We start from the raw sequence: 20,661 nt of genomic DNA on the forward strand, positions 1-20,661 counted from the left end.
AATAGGAAGGTGCACATATTTTTAAACACACTACAATTCACTATCAATAGAAACACTGGCACCTAAAAAAATCTCACATTTTTCTAAAAGTTCCCTCAAAGTCAGCACAAGATATGAATGGATGTGAACGTTAGAGTCAGGGGAAAGTTTGTTCTTTATGCATGAATACCATTAAAACTTTAATCATGAAAGCATTAGTCACTCAAATATCATTATAAATTAAAATCGGAAAGAGCTTTACAACACTTAATTTTTGCACAAAAATATACTCGCAGCTCAAAGATGACTATAGTTGGCCTCTGAAAAATGCAGGAGTTAGGGTGCTGACCCTCCTTGCAGTCAAAAATCTGTATATAACTTATAGTTGGCCCTCCATATGCTCATCTTCTCCATATACGTGGTTTTACATCCACAGATTCAACCAACTTTGAATCATTTTGTACTGTAGTGTTCACTGCTGGAAAACAAAATCCCTGAATAAGCGCAGCTGTGCAGTTAAAATCCATATTGTTCAAGGGTCAACTTTCTTTTAGAAGATTGTGTTTCTAAACAATAAACTTTTTAATTTTGGGGTTTTTTTGCTGTGCTCCTGCATAACAAAAGGAACTATCAGCAAAATGAAAAAGTAATCTAAGTAATGGGAGAAAAAAAAGCACGCATCTGACAAAGCATTGACCTCCAAACATAGAAGGAGCTCAGACGACCTGCTGCCAAAACAAGCAGCCCATTTCAAAAAGGAGGAAAGGCATTGGGCACATATTTCTCTAAAGAAGTAGCACAAATGCAAAACAGGTATACGAAAAGGTACTCTGCACAACCAGTCATCAGGAAAACGCAAAGGGAAACCGCAGTGGGCGATCACCGCCTACCCGCCGGAATGGCGATGATCCAAAAGACAAGACATAATGAGTGCTGGCAAAGATATGGAGAAAGGGGACACTTGTACATTGTTGATGGCGAAGCAAATCGGTCCAGCCGTGTGGAAAAGAGTGTGAGACTCTTCCAGGAATGATATATAGAACTACTACAGGGCTCAGCAATCCTGCTTCTAGGTATATGTCCAGTGAAAATGACATCACTAACTCCAAGATATGTCTGCATCATCATGTTCTTCACACCATTATTTACAATAGTGAAGACATGGAAACTTGTCCATCAGCAGATGAGTGGATGAAGATACGTGATAGACAAATATGATAGAACAGTGTTCAGCTATTTTAAAAGGCGTCCTGCCATGTAAGAACTCACGGATGGAGCTCGAGCACATTGTGGTGAGTGAAGTAGGTCAGACAGAGAAAGACACACCCTGCAGGATCTCATCTGTATGTGGAATCTAAACTAAAGCCAAAAACAGAAAGAATGCTTAGGTGCAGCAGCCCAGTTGGTGGTTGCCGAGCGTAGGGTGTGATGTTTGGGGCAGGCAAATGGGTGAAGGCGGCCAAAAGGCACAGAATCACTCACGTCTATAAAATAAATGGTCCTGGGGACGCATCTGAGAGCAGGGTGACGACCATGAATTCAAGAGGAAGAAGAAACTAAGATGTGACGGACGGAGCGGAGCAGAGCGGGATCTGCTTAGCCTTATGAAGGAGGAAATCTCTCATTTCAACAAGCTGAGTGGACCTTGAGGGCATTTTGCTAAACAAACCAAGTCAGACAGAGGATGACAAATACTGTTTGTTCTCAATCATATATGGAATCTGAAACACTGACCTCAGATTGGAATGGTGGTTGTCGGGGGCTGAGTAAGGGAAATGAAAAGAGATTGGTCAAATGGTCAGATTTTCCACTGTAATTTATTTATCTATAACTTACCCGTAAAAGATGAGAAGGTTCCTAGGACCTGAGGTGCAGCATGGTGACTGTCGTCAAAACCTGTACCACATGCTTGAAAGTTCCTGTGAGAGCGGATCTTTAACGTTATTACCATCAGAGCAACAAGACTGGTCCTGTGAGGCGAAGGGTGGGCTAACCAGCTTATTTCGGAAAACATTTTGTGATGTATACACATGTCAAATCGTTACTATGCATCCCTTAAACAGACACTGCGTGCAAATTGCATCTGCGTAGACCTGGCAGGGGGGAATGATAGTCTGCTGCATAGCGTATTTTGGAAATTTTATTAGATAAATTCTTTTCATACTTTTTGCAAGAGTGCTTAAGATTTACATTGCTTCTCCCCTAAATAAAGCACTGAGATGTACCGCAAGAAAGCATCATAGCTGCCATGGACCCTGTGTCACTGAAGTGTTAGAGAGATAAAAATTAAGAGTACAGAAATACCGTTGGTAGAAGGCCATAAAGAGGCAATCAAAGAATGTGGCTAGCGTGCTTTGCAGAGAGCGTTGGAAGACAATCCAAAAACACAGATGCTGCAATTCCTAGAACTGCCTTCAGCTTAGGATCTGTCTCCACCTTTACGTCCGTGAGGACCAAAGCTACCATGACATCTTTTTTAAATTCCTGTGAGTGAGATGCCACTCATGAAATAAAACCCCTTCAAACGACCAAGATTGATTAGATTTCCCTTCTTTTCAAAACAGAGTCAAACTAAAGTAGATACATGCAGAAGGCAGAGCTGTGCCCACCCAGCTCCTTCACGTCTGCCTGTATGTGTCTTTCTCCTCCTCTGACATGATGTGTGAAGGAGAGGCTCGCTGCCAGGAGGAGCCAGCCTCCTGGCGGTACAGCACATGCTTGCCCCGGAAGCGTGTCTCTCCGTGATCCTGAGCACAGGTTCCCCTGCTGTGCCAGCACGGGCCCTTTTCCGTCGCTGCTTTGTGGCTGGCCTCACCTCCCAAGTGATGGAGAAGAGGCAGATAGTTACCTTCACCCAAAGTGGAGCAGCCCAACCATCTTAGGATGTTGAAGAATCCTAGTGCGTCGCCTCTAGTTCCCGAGAGTTCTCTTCAGAAACTTTGCCTTTAAGCAATGACTAAATAAGACAGAACTTGATTATGTTATTGTTCTGGGGAATATCTCCCCAACATCGTTACAAACAACTCTAACCCTGAGGTCCACAGAGTTCCACATGTGGAAAGAGATCTGTCTGGCTTTCAGAATTTTAGAACCCGACTTTATGGCACACACCTATAATGTTAGTTGGTGAGGTGATGTCCCAAGCCCAGTCACAAGGACCACATATTCTAAAAGGGGTCACATAACTTCGTTTTCTCTCTCCATTGCACATCTTTCATCTTTTCCTCCTAGTAGGCTCCCCTCCCAAAATGGTAAAACTGTATATCATGTGATAAACTGTGAGGATCTTAGGAGACTCGTGAACTTACAAATGTGAACCTTGCCCCCATTTTAAAGGAATTTGTGCTTGAGAGTCCCTTGGACTGCAAGGAGATCCAACCAGTCCATCCTAAAGGAAATCAGTCCTGAATATTCGTTGGAAGGACTGGTGTTGAAGCTGAAACTTCAGTACTTCGGCCACCTGATGCAAAGAGCTGACTCACTGGAAAAGACCCTGATGCTGGGAAAGATTGAGGGCAAGAGGAGAAGGGGATGACAGAAGATGAAATGGTCGGATGGCATCACCGACTCAATGGACGTGAGTTTGAGTAATCTCTGGGAGTTGGTGGTGGAGAGGGAGACCTGGCGTGCTGCCGTCCACAGGGTTGCAAAATGTCGGACTCGACTGAGCGACTGAACTGAACTGGACTGGACTGGATCAGAACTGATGTATTCTGGGTCCCCCTTGGGGTTGGATTATTGGCTTATTCTAATGGAACCTCCATGAAGGAACAGCTTGGTTCTCAAAGTATTATTAGTATTTACCGAGTCCACCCTCAGACTGGGTTTCAGCCTGCTGATGGTGCTTTCTCCCATCCCAACCGCCGTTTCCTATTGAACACGTCATCCCCAGTCCCTCTCCTACAGCACCATAGTTGATGGGATTTACTTGTCTACAGTCCTCACGCAGCCTTCTTGTCTGTTGCTTAGCGGTAAGTGGTGTCTGACTTTGCACTGTTGCCCGCCAGGCTCCTCTGTCCATGGGATTCTCCAGGCACGAATACCAGCGTGGGTTGCCCTCACCCTCTCCAGGCATCTTCCTGACCCAGGGGTTGAACCTGCCCCTCCTGCTTGGCAGGTGGATTCTCTACCACTGAGCTACCTGGGAAGCCCAGGCAGACTTCTTACTCAGGGATAAACGCCTTGGAATCAAAACCTTTCTATGAATAGATTATATCAATCATATACATTTTAAACCAAAATCTTATTATCTAGATCCCAAATATTGGCGCAGCTTATTTTTTTCAAGACCGGCTCACAGACAGATTGAGAAACAAAACAATATTCTGTAAAGGAAAGTCCACACAGCAACGTCTACCTTACCCTTCCATGTTTAGATTATCACAAATACAGTTTTAAGAATTATCCCTTTCTTTACCCTACCTGGCTAATTAAATCCTCAAACAACAAGGAATTCAGAAAAACTTCACAGATAACATGAGACTCAAGGTGTCATTAAAAGCAAAAAATTACCGATTGTTGGAGGGCTATGAAGACACTATCCAGAAAAGAGAGACACAGAGCAAGAAACTTTCTGAAACATTTCTTGGTGCTAGGCTCTGCCCCTTAAGCTAGATGCACAGTGTAGTTAATTTTGTTGTTACTGTTTAGCCGCTGAGTCACCATCCCATGGACTGTAGCCCACCAGGCTCCTCTCTGTCTATGTGGTTCTTCAGGCAAGATTACTTGAGTGGACTGCCTTTCCTTCTCCAGGGGATCTTCCCAACCCAGGGACTGTCATCTCCTGCATACGGTTAGTCTACCCATTTCTATGAGTGTTACCTTTGTAAGCTTTTTTCAATCCAGCCACATGCTGGACCTCTTCCCACCTTCCCACCATCATGTTATCACTGGGACTTGCTCAGATGGGACAGGCACTCCTGAACCATGACTCTGGTGCCAAACAAAATTAAAACAACCACGTGCAAATAGGCCTTGCATGCTTAGCCGCTCGGTTGTGTTCGGCTCTATGTGACCCCATGGTCTGTAGCCCACCAGGCTCCTTTGCCCGTGGGATTCTCCAGGCAAGGCTACTGGAGTGGGTTTCCATGTCCTTCTCCAGGGGATCTTCCCAGGAGAATTGAGCCCAGGTCTCCTGCATTGCAGGCAGATTCTTTACCACTGGGAGCCACCAGGGAAGCTCGAATAAGCCTCAGGGCGTTGCTACGACTAGCCTCAGTTTGTTCCAGCTTCTGCTACTCGTCTATTATTCTGTATTTCCCTACCTTCTCACTGAAAATGTGAAAATGAAGTCCAGGTTTGGTTTGGCCTTGATTGAGAGCAAAGTGTATGGATGGATGGATGTTTCAAAAATGATTTTAACTATTTGTAGGAACATGGGACCTTGGGAATTTAGTTCCCTTCCTTAGCTTTCAACAGGAAGCCAGAGGCCACCAAACAATGGGCCAGTCTTAACCACAGCAAGCCAGCTAGGGTGCCGAGGAAGAGAAACAATCTTCCAAGCCACTGGTTGCTATGGCAGTAGTTTTTCTACCACGGGGCTCGCACCTCTTCCTTCCTGTTCTGCATTAGAAGTAATCTAGGGATCCACATTATATATTCTTTTATAGAGAGAAGCAGGCCAGGTTAGAGATGTCACAGAAAACACCCGCAGTTTCCTCCTTTTCTCTAAAGAAGAAGTGCATACTTCCCTTTTTCCAAGGGGGTTGGGGAAGGCAACAAAAATATTCTTCAGACAAATAAAGCCAATAAAAAAAATTCAAATGTTGGTGGAGGCCTGAAGAATAGCTGAGAGAAGAAGGTGGATTCCCCACATTTCCTTCCTCAGAAACGATCTTCCCCAAAGCCTGATGAAAGCCAGTAAGCCAGCTATTTTTCATGACAAAACATGTTGTTTTAACCTCTGTGATCTGGCTTCAGGGTACACATAACATGTAGAAAGTTGTAGTCTGGACTTTTACCTGGAATCAGTGGCAACATTCAAATTGGGATTTTAAAAACCCATGGGAAATTAAGTCATTTAATTTCTTTGAAGATCTTGGCAGAGAACACCGTGGAAACTTGGGAGCTGTCGTAACAACGAACAATGGAAGAATAAACGTAAGTATCGTGCCAGTAAATCTTATTCTCCACAGGGACCCATTAGCTGTCCCCAAGGCCCCAGCCCTGCCTTTACTTTCTGAACCTGTCCCTTTGGCTGCTAACGAGGTTTGAGAGCCTGCACTCTGCTCATCAGCTGGGTCCATCTTGCTTGGTACAATCCCAAACACAATCTTATGGGAAATCTATCACAGAGGCCCAGACCTGCCCATCTGGAGCTTCTCGTCATTGACTCAGTGGAAGAAGGATGCTTCTTCACATAGGAAGGTGAGGATGTCATGGAGGAGTGCAGGGCAATAGGAGGTGTCTTGGAGCAGAGGTGCCCATGACCGCAGTGTACTTCAGCAGAAGACTTGTCTCAGCGGCTCCCAGAGCTGGACTCAAAAGAAGCCACCTGTTCTCATTAGCTGGTGTAGGAGGTAGACGGCAGTGTTTGGTGTTAGGCTGGGCAATCACCAGCTCCGGGAAGCAGAGCCCGAACTTTGATCAGAATCCTAAGTGGTCCTAGACTCAAGCTCTCACGTGGGACTGGGGGCAGCAATGCGCGAGCGTCTCATTCCGCGTGCTCCTTTCTGGGGTTCCAGGGGCCAAGGCTGCCACGCGGCCTTGTTGTGGTGTAAACACTTATGGGCTACAGAAATCGGGTTTGCCAGCCCGGGACACAGAGAGCACGGGACGTGTGCTCCCCCCACACCGGAGCAGCAGGCTGTGCCGCTTCCTCTTCCTCTCCTTTTTCCTCAGCGCAGAGAACGTGCTGGATTTCTTGAAAGAGAATCACTGTAAGAGGAGGGACCCCCACCCCGCCCCCGGTGAGGTGGCTTCTGTGTTCCTGCATCAGGGGCCATGGTAGTTTCGAGGACTAGCTACTATAACTGAGACAGAAGCAGGGGCACCTCTAGGCTGCCCTGGGAGCGGAGTCACTCTGGGGTGAGCAAACAGTTTGCTTGCATGAGCGTCACTAAAGAGAACTTAGCCCCTCCGCCGGACGGAAACATTGACTCTGTGCTGCAGACCTCTGGGCTCCCCTGGTGGCTCAGTGGTAAAGAATCTGCTGCCGATGCGGGAGACATGGGCTCAACCCCTGGACTGGGAAGATCCCCTGGAGAAGGCAATGGCAACCCGCTGCGGTATCCTTTTTTTCTCTTCTTCAGTACTCCCAGCTGGGAAATCTCATGGACAGAGGAGCCTGGTGGCTACAGTCCATAGGGTCACCACAGAGTCAGACGTGACTGGGAGGATGGGTGACGCCAGGCCTTTAGCTCCTACGGAGGCGCCAGAGCCAAGCACCGTCACAGAGAGGTGGCTCACTGAGCAGACTGCGGGAGCGGGCTTCGAGGCGAAAGTGAGCGCAGCGCCACGCTCCCCGGCCACTTCCCCGGGGTGCCGATTCTGCAAGCTGCTGCCATTCCCCATCTCTCTGACCTGCCAGCACGGAGACTTAGAAGGGCAGAGCAGATCCTGGACTGACAATTTGTGCCACGTTGTTGAGCAGTTCCCCAACATCCCCGGTCTCCAATCTGTTCTGCGAAATGATTATACTAAACTAGACCTGGTTATACTAATCTAAGACCTGTCATACTGAGGGTCAGTAATTCATCAATGATATTGACTGAATGGTAAACAATTAAGATCAATAAAGCTAAACTTTCACTTAAGGTTGAGAGACCATCACCGAGAGATTTGTTTCTATTTTCATAGCATTTGGAAGTAGTAAGGGCTTTCGGACAGAAGTCGCTAAAGTCCCAGCTGTGCGACCTAACCTCTCCGGAACTTCTCTATGTCTCAAATTCCCCTTGTGTAGAAGAAGGAGTGAGGGAACCTGACACTCGTGATTATTGTGTAGAGCAAGAGAAACACCGGATTTCAGTGACCAGCAAAATACCACGCACTAGTAAAGTTTTCAACAATGCTGATGACTATAATTTGAACCATAGAATTTGTTGCATATTGTAAAAGGCATATTCAAAGGGAATATTATTGTACTACTGTGGTCTCTATTTAAATATAAATTGGTAATACTGTATTTTATAACTTGCAGATGTGAATAACACTGCCTACTCATCATGCCATATTTAAGAATACACTAGTGATTTCAATACTAAAATTAGACCTTGAGAAACACATAAGAATCATTGATATCACATGACAAGTGAATTACATCCTTTATTTCATTTAATTCTCACCAGTACGTGAGCTATAGATCCTGTCTTCCTTTTACACAAAGTGAAAATGAAGTTCACAAATGTCAACCATTAATAACTTTCCAAGAGAATCCATCTCTCAAAGGATTAGAACTCAGTATTGAACTAGTATTGAAGTCATGCCTTGTTGATCCAATAACCAGCAAACAGGACTGCTTTGCTCTCCATGTCGCTGCCTTCTTGGGTAGTTAAGGAGCTTGACCTTGTGCGCCTCTAAAAGCTTTGTTCTCGCTGTGATGTCTCTCTTGCAGGCTAAGACCCGCAGACGATGCCGCTGTGGAAAGAAATGTTGATGGAACTGAGAATGGGACAGCTGTCTAAGAGTCCGCCGTGGAGAGCTTCGCTGCTGCCCAGCACCTGGGCAGAGTCCTCTTCTTGGTGCTCTTGCCGGCATGCCTGGCCCCACTGCGGGCGATGCACTCAGTCACCATGACCTGGGCTGACTCCAGGCTACAAACACCTGTGTGTGTTGCTTCACAGGTACAGATGTTCCTAAACTGTTGGTCCTCTTTCTTTCAGGCAGACAAACAATTTCCTTTGCTGCCTGACTCACACAAGGCTTTGTGTTAGTATTTCTGGGAGCAGCAGGCTTCCTCCTCATAGCAGTGTTATCTTTGGACCAATACTTGGCCATTTACAGGCCTCTGTATTCCACAACCATCATGAACCCGAGCACTTGCTGCCTCCTGTTCACAGCCTGCTGTGCTTTGGGGTTCACCGTTATTTCTGGTCTGGTGGTGAAGGTGTCCCAGTTCTTTTTCTGCGGCCCCCAAGTCATCCCTTACCTCTTCTGCGCCCTTGGCCCCCTGATCCATCTCTCCTCCTCTGACACTAAACTTGAAATGTATGCCTTTACCCTCGCTCTGTGTGTCCTTTTGACATCCCTCGTCGAAAGCATCACTGTGTGAGCAACATAGTAGCCACAATCCTGCGGCTCCTTCAGCCAAGGAGCGACGGAAAGCTTTCTCCACCGGCTCCTCTCACCTCAGTGTCCTCTCCCTGACGTACAGCAGCTGTGTGTTTATATACGTGAAACCAAAGCAGGTGAGCAGGCTGGACTCCAACAAGGAGGCGGCCCTTGTGAACACAGTGGTGACCCCACAGCTGAACCCTGTCATCTACACCCTGAGGAACAAGCAGGTCCACCAGGCCCTGAGAAAAATGATGTTCAGGATGAAAATATCAAGCTAAAAAAAAATCTTATGGTCTTGGGGTAGAAGGCTTCAGAAAACCATTTGTCTTCATTCCAGACCTGTAGCAGTCCCCAGAGCTGTCGTGGGAAGTCTGTGGCAGACCTTACCTGATCTCTGTTAACTCATCCCCATCAGTGAAGATCTGTTTTCTCAAGGCCGCTTTTCACCGTGGTGTGCATGAATATTTTCTCCCTAAATATGCCGCATACTGATGACATTTGACTTTGACTGTAAAATCCTTTAATGCATTTTCATTCTTCCCTCTGATATAAACCATGTTTCGAAATTTCTGAGATTTAGTAACTTATGCTCTCTCTATTTTACTACCATCTGGCCCAAACGGCAACCCACTGCAGTGTTCCTGCCTGGAGAAAGCCATGGACAGAGGAGCCTGCTGGACTACAGTCCGTAGTGCCGCAGAGTCGGGCACGACTGGAATGACTGAGCATGCACGCGCCATCTGACCGTCAGCATCAGCCAGCCGAATTACAATCATTCGGGGCATCTCAGGCGGCTCCGCACGGGTGAGGAATCCACCCGCGACGCAGGATACGTAGGAGACGCCGGTCTGATCCTCAGGTCGGGAAGATTGCCTGGAGAAGGGCATGGCAACTCCCTCCAAGCACCCATATAATTAAAACAATAAAGGAAATGATAACCATAGTACCAGTGCTCAGGTCTGCATGCCCTTCATGCCTACCTCAAGGAAATAATGGTCCTAGTGCCCTTCATAATGGGATATAGATAGCTTGCGCCTGATGTGCTCGTAATTGCTGCTTTTAGATAGCTTAGCTACACATGTACGGATCACTTTCATGCTGAAGGAAATAGAACTGTGTTAGCTCTCAGACCATCCTCTGCTGCTGCTGCTAAGTCGCTTCAGTCGTGTCCGACTCTGTGCGACCCCATAGATGGCAGCCCACCAGGCTCCCCCGTGCCTGGGATTCTCCAGGCAAGACCACTGGAGTGGGTTGCCATTTCCTTCTCCAGGGCATGAAAGTGAAAAGTGAAAGTGAAGTCGCTCAGTCGTGTCCGACTCTTAGCGACCCCATGGACTGCGGCCCACCAGGCTCCTCCGTCCATGGGAGTTTCCAGGCAAGAGCACCGGAGTGGGCGCCATCGCCTTCTCCGGACCATCCTCTAAGGAGGGGGATTAGCCACAGCACTCCACAGCTGATCAGCGCTTCTATTTTCTAAACGATTCATTGCAACTGCAGTTGCAAGATGTGTACTTATGATGGCCCTTTTACCCTAAAATTGTTGCTGCAGAATGGGTGTGCTCGTCAGTGAAAAGGAGCACTTAATCCACACCTGTCTGATCGCTCCCAGAGTCACAAGGCAGTGAAATATAAGTTATTTGCTTATCAACCTACTTCGTGTTACTAATGAAAATAACTTAAACAGTTTTTTTCTGGTAGACTTGTGGTGCCAACTACAAGGCCATCTTCTGAATGACAACTTCTTTTAAATCCGACATCTCTGTTATCTCAATCCTCATGCTGCGTGTGCTTTTAGCTCTTATTTCCAGGATAGGAATGCGTCTGTTTCATTTCCAGAGGAAATACCTCTAGATTAATACCGTTTTTCTTCTCTCTTGTTTGCTTTTTAACCCAAATTCTGAGATTAAACAATCACAGATGAATTTTATGAAATATGTCCTACACCGTGGTTGAATCATACTTGGCCTTGAAGGTCATATTACAAAGTTTATATTCATCTTCCTGACAATGAAGAGGTATCAAGTGCATTCTAAAAATATCACAGGTATGTTCTGATTAGCTGTGTATTTAATTCATAGCTGTGGATGTTGTATGAAAAAGACATTGGAAAACCAAAGATCAAAGGAGGCGAGTGGATACAAAGACTGTTGCAGAAATCAAGAGAAAGAGAACAACGGCTTAGGGGGCTGGCGGTGGAGACGGAATGTGGAGGGCCCGCTCGTAGACTCTGAAGCAGTTTGCGTTGGAAGCCCTGAGTTCTGAGGCTTCTGCTGCCTTCCTCTAACTGGTCAATTTCCTAAAGTACTTCAGTCATGTTATCCATAGCATGTGGCAATTGAGCCAGACAACCTCAAGTCCACTTGAAAATGACTCAAGATGTCGTAGGAGCATGGAAATAATGTTCCACCCTGCAAGGTAAACTACTGAAAAGTGTACTGAAGTTGTTGATATTTAGTATTTTATTAATAAGTTGAGGAATCAAGAAATAACAGGAAGCCTTCTTAGGTTTAATCAAGACTTGATTATAATTTATTATACTTGAACTATTCAGATGTACTTTATGTTACTTCAGATAGAATATGATTGAGTGGTGGACTTGATGAATAGAAGAATGAACCCCAGGAAGCCAAAATTTAATGTATGAATCTAGCCTGGTCATTGCCAGCTACAGGTGGTGCCCAGTGAGGACACACGCTACCGTGCAGATTCATGTGCTAGGCTCTGGTGCTGTGAAACATTTTATAGAGACAAGTCCCCTAACCTGATTCTGCATGAAAGGTGTTTCCATTCATAACATTTAAGATGATTTTACTGAAGTATGACTGACAGAAAAACTGTAGATATTTAATGTACGTTATTTGATGTGTTTGGACAGACATAGACATCTGTGAAATCATCACTAACAAATCACCTCCACCAGCTTCTTCTTGCCTTCTTTGTTCATAGGCAATACCGTATTATATATCATAGGCCCTATGTCGCACGTATCTCCAGAAATTATTTATTTCATATAACCGAATCTTTGTATCCTTTGATCAATACCTCGCTATATCTCCCTCCCCCAAGCCCTGACCATCACCATTCTATTCTCAGCTTCTGTGGGTTTGATTAAACTCCACACACATGTGAAATCATACAGTGTTGCTCCTGCTTGTGTCTGGCTTATCTGACTTGGAACGGTGTCCCCAGGCACATCCATGTTGTCACAAATGCCAGGATTGTCTTCCTTTTATTCTAAGGCTGAATGAAATTTACTTAAGTGCTCATGCTGGTGTGCTCAGCCATGTCTGACTCTTTTCAGCCCCATGGACTGTAGCCTGCCAGGCTCTGCCCATGGAACTTTCCAGGCAAGAGTAGAGAAGCGGGTTGCCATTTCCTCGTACAGGGGATCGTCCAGACCCAGGGATCAAACCCACATCTCTTACACGGGCAGACGGATTCTTTAGCACTGCACCGCCTGGGAATAGTGTTCTCTCTTTCTCCCTTGTTTCTTTTTTTTTTTTTTCTCCCTTGTTTCAGTTCAGTTCAGTAGCTCAGAATCAGTCATGTCTGATTCTTTGCAACCCCATAGACTACAAACACGCCAGACTTCCCTTGTTTATCATTCAAAAAAAAAAAAAAAAATACCAGCTCTTAGTTTTGCTTAACTTTTTTCATCCCTTTTGTTTATTTCCTTCATTTCAGCTTTGGTCTTTGTTATTTCCTTCCTTCTATTGACTTTCAACTTGGTCTATTCACTTCTAGTTTCTTAAGCTGTAAAGTTGGGTTGATTACTTGATATCTTTCTCTTTTTCAACATAGTAATTCACCATCACACGTTTCCCTCTCGGAATTGCTTTTCCAACATGTCATAAGTTTTGGTACACTGTGTCTTCATTTCCATTTGTTTCAAAGTATTTTTTGTTTCTCCTTGGCTTCTCCTTGACTATAAGTGTTCCGGAATATGTTGGTTGTTTTCCACATATTTGTAGGTTTTCTAATTTTCCTCATGGTCTTGATTTCTAGTTTCAAACAATGGCGATCAGAAAATATACTTGAAATTATTTCAGCCTTTAACTTTGCTAAGCCCTGTTTTTTGATCTTATGGTGTGTCCTGGAGAATGATATGTGCATGCTTGAGAATAATATGCATTCTGCTGCTGCTGCCTGGCTGGATGGGATGTTTTTAAAATGTCTGTTAGGTTCATTTGATCTAGCACATGGTTCAAGTCATTTCCTGGTTGATTTTCAGTCTGCATGATTTGATGAAATCATCACAATGATGAGAGTGGGGTGCTGCAATCACTACTTGTATTATTGTCTATTTCTCCCTCAGTTCTGTTAGCATTTGCTCAATATGTTTAGGTGCTCCGATGTTGGGCACATATGTAGCATAGCTATGTATGATTGTTATACACACACACACACACACACACACACACAATTGTTACATCATCTGATGCACTGACTCCTTTATCATTATGGAATGACCTTCCTTGTCTCTTGTTACCAACCCAGCGCCCCCAGTGCCAACACGAGTGGCAGCAGTGCCACTTGCAGCTCCAAGGCACCAGAAACCCCCTCAAGCAGCATCAGTGAGGGCATGAGCAACACTCTGGCATAGACACTGAAAGGTAGAAAGTGCAGATTCTCAAATGTAGCCAGAGGCAGCACAGCTAGGAAAAACCAGAAACTTGCGCTATAATGCCACCTACTGAAAATCAAAAGAAAGGTCTCTAGTTACCAATCTGTTGACTTGTTAGAATCAAAGTAAACACATCTTTGCCTAAATGAGAATAGTGTTCATTACGTGATGTGGACTGGCTGAGGAACAACTCATTAAGCACCGTGAAAAACCACAGTAACACAGTATCGCAAAAAGAAGATGACAATCCTTCAGAAACCAAACTTGAAGTCATGGAAGGTTGTGATGTAGCTGATAGAGAATTCAAAATAGTGGTCATAAAAAACTCAATGAGCTGTAAGACAACTCAGAAAGGCAGTTCAGTGAGCTCAGGAATAAAATTAATGAAAGAAGAAAATGTTTACCAAAGAGACTGAAACTCTGAAAACAAGCAAACAGAATTTCTGGAGCTGAAGAACTTGGTAAATGGGATGAAGAGTTCATCAGGAAACTCTGAAAATAGAGCAGCCATCTGGAAGAGAGAGTCAGCAAGCTCAGAAACAGAAGTCTAGCAGACGGCGGGGGAGTGGGTGGACGTGCAGCACCTCTCTCCCCATGGATATATCAGGAGCACACCTTGAGACACAGAAGTGCATGCAGAACTCCAGCGGAGAGTGGACAGGAGTCCCTGACCAGTGGACAAGAATATATAGAACCACACAAAACTCAGTAGGATGAAGGAACTAGGGGGAAACACAAGTGTTAGTAGGATGGGACCAGCCCTCCATGGGTGGGGGAACTGAAGCAGGGGTCCCATCCCCACATCAGGGCAATTGTCTGAGTCAGAGGAGAAATATTTAAGACTGAGAGTGAAACAGCTGATCTGTGGCAGCCTAAACGGAATGAGAATCAGTCCTTGCTGGAACCATACACATCGCAGACAGGAACGCTGGTCTCCTGGAAGGCGCAGCGGCTGGGAGCTGGAGTTTAGGGATTGTGGAGCAATCCCAGGGTGAGGGCTGCTCTTGATTACAGACGGATGGATTGAGGGAATTTGAGGGAGGAGATCCTGGTGGGAAATGCCAGTGGAGGAAAGCCAGGCAGCCCCCGAAGCAAAGCGGTACTGCTGAGTCACGTGTGGGGGTAGAGCCATCACCATAGCCTCCCTCTCCCCACATGCCAGCATCAGCAGCTGAGCAATAGAGAGGCTGGCCCATCAGATGCCTGGCACACTGAAATGGAGAGTAGGACCCCACCCGGGGTGCCCCTTTAAGTGCCTGACATGCTGATCTACAGAGTAGGACCCCAGTCAGGGGGGCCCCTCTATGTGCCTGAGGTGCTGAACAACAGAGAAGGACCCCAGGCAAGGGAGCCCACCAAGTGCCTGAATGGGCGGAGCAATAGAGAAAGACTGGTTAAAGAGGCATTCTGATCACCAGCTGCTGCTGCTGCTGCTGCTGCTAAGCTGCTTCAGTCGTGTCTGACTCTGTGCAACCCCATGGACTGCAGCCCACCAGGCTCCTCCACCCATGGGATTCTCCAGGCAAGAGCACTGGCGTGGGGTGCCATCGCCTTCTCCGTCAAATAAGCTAATCCTCTTCAAATCCTTGCTTACAGGTCTACTTCTGACTAATTCAAATCAGACACTGAATTTTCTTCTACAACCTAGTTCATTTCTTCAAAAATTCACAACTTTTTTTCTGGTTTCAAAACAGAGCTTTAATAATTATAACATGTGGTATGGTCAGAAATTGACAACTTTTGTCCATGTTTATATACACAGGTATATACCCCAGGTGGCTCAGTGATAAAGAATCTGCTTGTCAATGTAGGAGACTCAGGAGACACGTGTTCGATCCCTGGGTTGGGAAGATCCCCTGGAGGAGGGAATGGCAACCCACTCCAGTATTCCTGCCTGGAAAAATCCCATGGACAGAGGAGTCTGGTGGACTACAGTCCACGGGGTCACAAAGGGTGAGAAACAACTGTGCGACCAAGCATGCCCCACGTAGTAATAATGTGGCCTCCTGGCGGCTCAGCGGTAAGGAACCCAGCGGCCAATGCAGGCGGCTCGAGACTCGAGTTCCGTCCCTGGGTCGGGAAGATCCCCTGGGGAAGGGAATGGCAAGCCATTCCGGTAATCTTGCCTGGGAAATCCCGTGAACAGCGGAGCCTGGCGGGCTACAGTCAAGGGGGTCACAAAGGGTTGGACATGGCTGAGCAACAGAGTGCTCGCGCGCACGCACACACGCGCACCCACACACACACAATAATATGAAGGTTCTTCTGTGAATCAATCCTTTATCTAAATTTACATGGGTTTCTGCATGAAGAATGTCTTTCACATCAGAAAACCTGATTTATAAGAAGTTTATCAAGGACTTTTGAACCAGGGTAAAGTCACCCATTTCTCCCAGGTCCTCCTTCTTTAATTAAAATACCCTGGACATAACACAGCAAAGAATCATGGAAAGATTCTGGAAGAGTAGAAAGAAGCAGTGGACTGCCTAGGGGCAGTCCTGAAGAACAGCATGCCAGTCCTTTCCCTGAGTTTCCTTATTGCCTCTCATATTTCCCAGGCAGGGTGCAGCCGAATCCTCCAGCATAGAATCGCCAGTAGGTTCATTTTTAAAAATATTTCAAGAAAAAAAAAAATCTGTGCCCCCTAGCCAAAGGACTGAGAAGACAGTGGCCTAATAGAAAATGAATTTTTATCAGTACCAATCTTACTCCAACTTCATGCCAACCTGAAAAACCACACCGTCTTCATCAAGGTTGAGCAGTGATTTGTGCTTCCCCACATATTCATGATAAAAAATAAACATAAATAAATTCGCAGCGAGCTAGGAGCAGAGAGAAACCATCTCAACTTGACAAAAAAAAAAATCTACGAAAAAGAGGTAACATCATCAGTTCAGTTCAGTTCAGTCACTCAGTTGTGTCTTTGCGACCCCATGAATCGCAGCACGCCAGGCCTCCCTGTCCATCACCAATTCCCGGAGTTCACTCAGACTCACATCCATCCAGTCACTGATGCCATCCAGCCATCTCATCCTCTGTTGTCCCCTTCTCCTCCTGCCCCCAATCCCTCCCAGCATCAGAGTCTTTTCCAATGAGTCAACGCTTCGCATGAGGTGGCCAAAGTACTGGAGTCTCAGCTTCAGCAACAGTCCTTCCAAAAAACATCCAGGACTGATCTCCTTTAGGATGTACTGGTTGGATCTCCTTGCAGTCCAAGGGACTCTCAAAAGTCTTCTCCAACACTGCAGTTCAAAAACATCAGTTCTCTGTGCTCAGCTTTCTTCACAGTCCAACTCTCACATCCATATGTGACCACTGGAAAAAACATAGCCTTGACTAGATGGACCTTTGTTGGCAAAGTAATGTCTCTGTTTTTGAATATGCTATCTAGGTTGGTCATAAATTTCCTTCCAAGGAGTAAGCATCTTTTAATTTCATGGCTGCAGTCACCATCTGCAGTGATTCTGGAGCCCAAAAAATAAAGTCTGACACTGTTTCCACTGTTTCCCCATCTATTTCCCATGAAGTGATGGGACCGGATGCCATGATCTTCGTTTTCTGAATGCTGAGCTTTAAGCCAACTTTTTCGCTCTTCTCTTTCACTTTCATCAACAGGATTTTAGCTACTCTTCACTTTGTGCCATAAGGGTGGTATCATGTGCATATCTGAGGTTATTGATATTTCTCCCAGCAATCTTGATTCCAGCTTGTGCTTCTTCCAGCCCAGTGTTTCTCATTATGTACTCTGCATATAAGTTAAATAAGCAGGGTGACAATATACAGCCTTGACGTACTCCTTTTCCTATTTGGAACCAGTCTGTTGTTCCATGTCCAGTTCTAACTGTTGCTTCCTGACTTGCATATAGGTTTCTCAAGAGGCAGGTCAGGTATAGTCTGGTATTCCCATCTCTTTCAGAATTTCCCACAGTTTATTGTGATCCACACACTCAAAGGTTTTGGCATAGTCAATAAAGCAGAAATAGATGTTTTTCTGGAACTCTCTTGCTTTTTCCATGATCCCGTGGATGTTGGCAATTTGATCTCTGGTTCCTCTGCCTTTTCTAAAACCAGCTTGAACATCTAGAAGTTGACGGTTCACGAATTGCTGAAGCCTGGCTTGGAGAATTTTGAGCATTACTTTACTAGCGTGTGAGATGAGTGCAATTGTGTGGTAGTGTGAGCATTCTTTGGCATTGCATTTCTTTGGGATTGAAATGAAAACTGACCTTTTCCAGTCCTGTGGCCACTGCTGAGTTTTCCAAATGTGCTGGCATATTGAGTGCAGCACTTTCACAGCATCATCTTTCAGGATTTGAGAAAGCTCAACTGGAATTCCATCACCTCCACTTGCTTTGTTTGTAGCGATGCTTTCCAAGGCCCACTTGACTTCACATTCCAGGATGTCTGGCTCTAGGTGAGTAATCACACCATCGTGATTATCTGGGTCATGAAGGTCTTTTTTGTACAGATGTTCTGTGTATTCTTACCACCTCTTCTTAATATCTTCTGTTTCTGTTAGGTCCATACCATTTCTGTCCTTTATCGAGCCCATCTTTGCATGAAATATTCCCTTGGTATCTCTAATTTTCTTGAAGACATCTTTAGTCTTTCCCATTCTGTTGTTTTCCTCTAGTTCTTTGCACTGATTGCTGAAGAAGGCTTTCTTATCTCTTCTTGCTATTCTTTGGAACTCTGTATTCAGATGCTTATATCTTTCCTTTTCTCCTTTGCTTTTCACTTCTCTTCTTTTCACAGCTATTTGTAAGGCCTGCTCAGACAGCCATTTTGCTTTTTTGCATTTCTTTTCCATGGGGATGGTCTTGATCCCTGTCTCCTGTACAATGTCATGTACCTCCATCCATAGTTCATCAGGCACTTTGTCTATCAGATCTTGTCCCTTAAATCTATTTCTCACTTCCACTGTATAATCATAAGGGATTTGATTTAGGTCATACCTGAATGGTCTAGTGGTTTTCCCTACTTTCTTCAACTTAAGTCTGAATTTGGCAATAAGGGGTTCATGATCTGAGCCACAGTCAGCTCCTGGTCTTGTTTTTGCTGACTGTATAGAGCTTCTCCATATTTGGCTGTAAAGAATATAATCAATCTGATATTGGTGTTGACCATCTGGTGATATCCTTGTGTAGAGTCTTCTCTTGTGTTGTTGGAAGAGGGTGTTTGCTATGACCAGTGTGTTCTCTTGGCAAAACTCTATTAGCCTTTGCCCTGCTTCATTCCGTACTAGGCCAAATTTGCCTGGCACTCCAGGTGTTTCTTGACTTCCTACTTTTGCATTCCAGTCCCCTATAATGAAAAAGACATCTTTTTGGGGTGTTAGTTAGGAATCAAAGAAGCCTAAATAAGTGAGGAAACTTACAGTGTTCGTGAATTGGGAGATTCAACAGATTAATGCTGTAGGATCTCTCCAAACTGATCAACAGGTTTTAGGCAGTTTTTCAGCAAAATCTCAGAAAAGTTTTTCTAAACATAGACAAACTTACTCTAAAAATTATATTGATCAGCCTGGGCCATATAATGTTTTTTTAATCTTGAAAAATAAATAAAATAGGAGTGATTTCTATTCAGTATTAATTTTTATTGTGTAGGTACAGGAATCAAGACAGTGTGATATTGGTGGAGACATAAACACACAGATTGGTAGAACAGAATAGAAAAACCAGAAATAGACCTTTAACGATAAGCCCAACTGATTTTTGACAAAGATACATATATAGTTCAATAGAGGAAGGATAATTTTTTAACAAATGGTAATGGATCAATTAGACATTCACAGGCAAAAGAAAACTTCAGTCTAAGCCTGACAGCTTATACAAATTTAACTCAAAATGGATTACAGACAAACTTAAAACAGACAAAAAATTTTTAGGAAATATAAGGGGAAATTTTTGGAATCTAGGACTAAGTAGCTCTTGAGCTTGATATCAATGTATGATCTATAAGATGAAAAGCTGGTGAATTAGACCACATCACATCTGTGAAGACTGGTAGAAATGGCTCTTTTATCTAATGCACAGAAACTGATACAGAGAACTCTCGGGAGTTCCCTACCTTTAGATCAGGCTCAAAAATTACCCACCTTATTTCTGCTTTGGAGAAGGGAGTGACACAGACGTGCCTGTCCTTGGAAAACCGTAAACCCAGGACTGCTCGCAATCAAACCGTTTCCTACTTAAAAACCTAAATCACCGAACACTCTTTTGACAGTCTAAAATTCTTCCTAATGAGATTATACCTTAAATATAATTTACTTTCTCAGAACAAGCTAAAAGGAAGATATGCCCTCAAGTCAGACATACTAGAATTCCACTACAGATCATTCACACGCAGATGTGACTGAACCTGATTTCCACTAGGGCTAGCTGTCTTCTGATGGGAGTCACTTCCTCAGCGAACCTGTAAACATGATAACTGGCTCCATTTAAATCCACTTTTCCATTATTAATGCACTCATTTTCCTTTGAAAGTTTTCTTAGTGTGAGTTCTATTAGCTTTTGCTACCTAGAATGTCAACCAGAATTTCCCTTAACAGGGAAGACATGTTAAGGGAAGCAGCTCCCACACCTTAAGGTCACACTAAGGAGAAAACACCACTTAGATGGGAGAAAGCGTTTCCTACTGGCATCACCTGGCTTTCAACAAACGGTTGAATCCAGAACTTGGCAACATCAGTTAGGGAAAAAGGCGCACAGGTTTAAACTTGCTTACCTTATTGTCCTATCTCTCCTTAACAGGGCAGGGGACCACCCAGGATTGCAGACCAAAGGTTCCCGCCAGAGAACACAGTTTCATGCATTTTCTCGATTGTTCCCCTTTGATCGTCAGGT

At 44.8% G+C, this 20,661-nt stretch overlaps 1 pseudogene; it reads left to right on the forward strand.

Moving 5' to 3' along the window:
• LOC102168977 lies at positions 7,316–10,316 on the forward strand (annotated as a pseudogene).

This window comes from Capra hircus, chromosome 28 (assembly GCF_001704415.2).
Source record: "Capra hircus breed San Clemente chromosome 28, ASM170441v1, whole genome shotgun sequence".
Classification (NCBI taxonomy): domain Eukaryota; kingdom Metazoa; phylum Chordata; class Mammalia; order Artiodactyla; family Bovidae; genus Capra; species Capra hircus.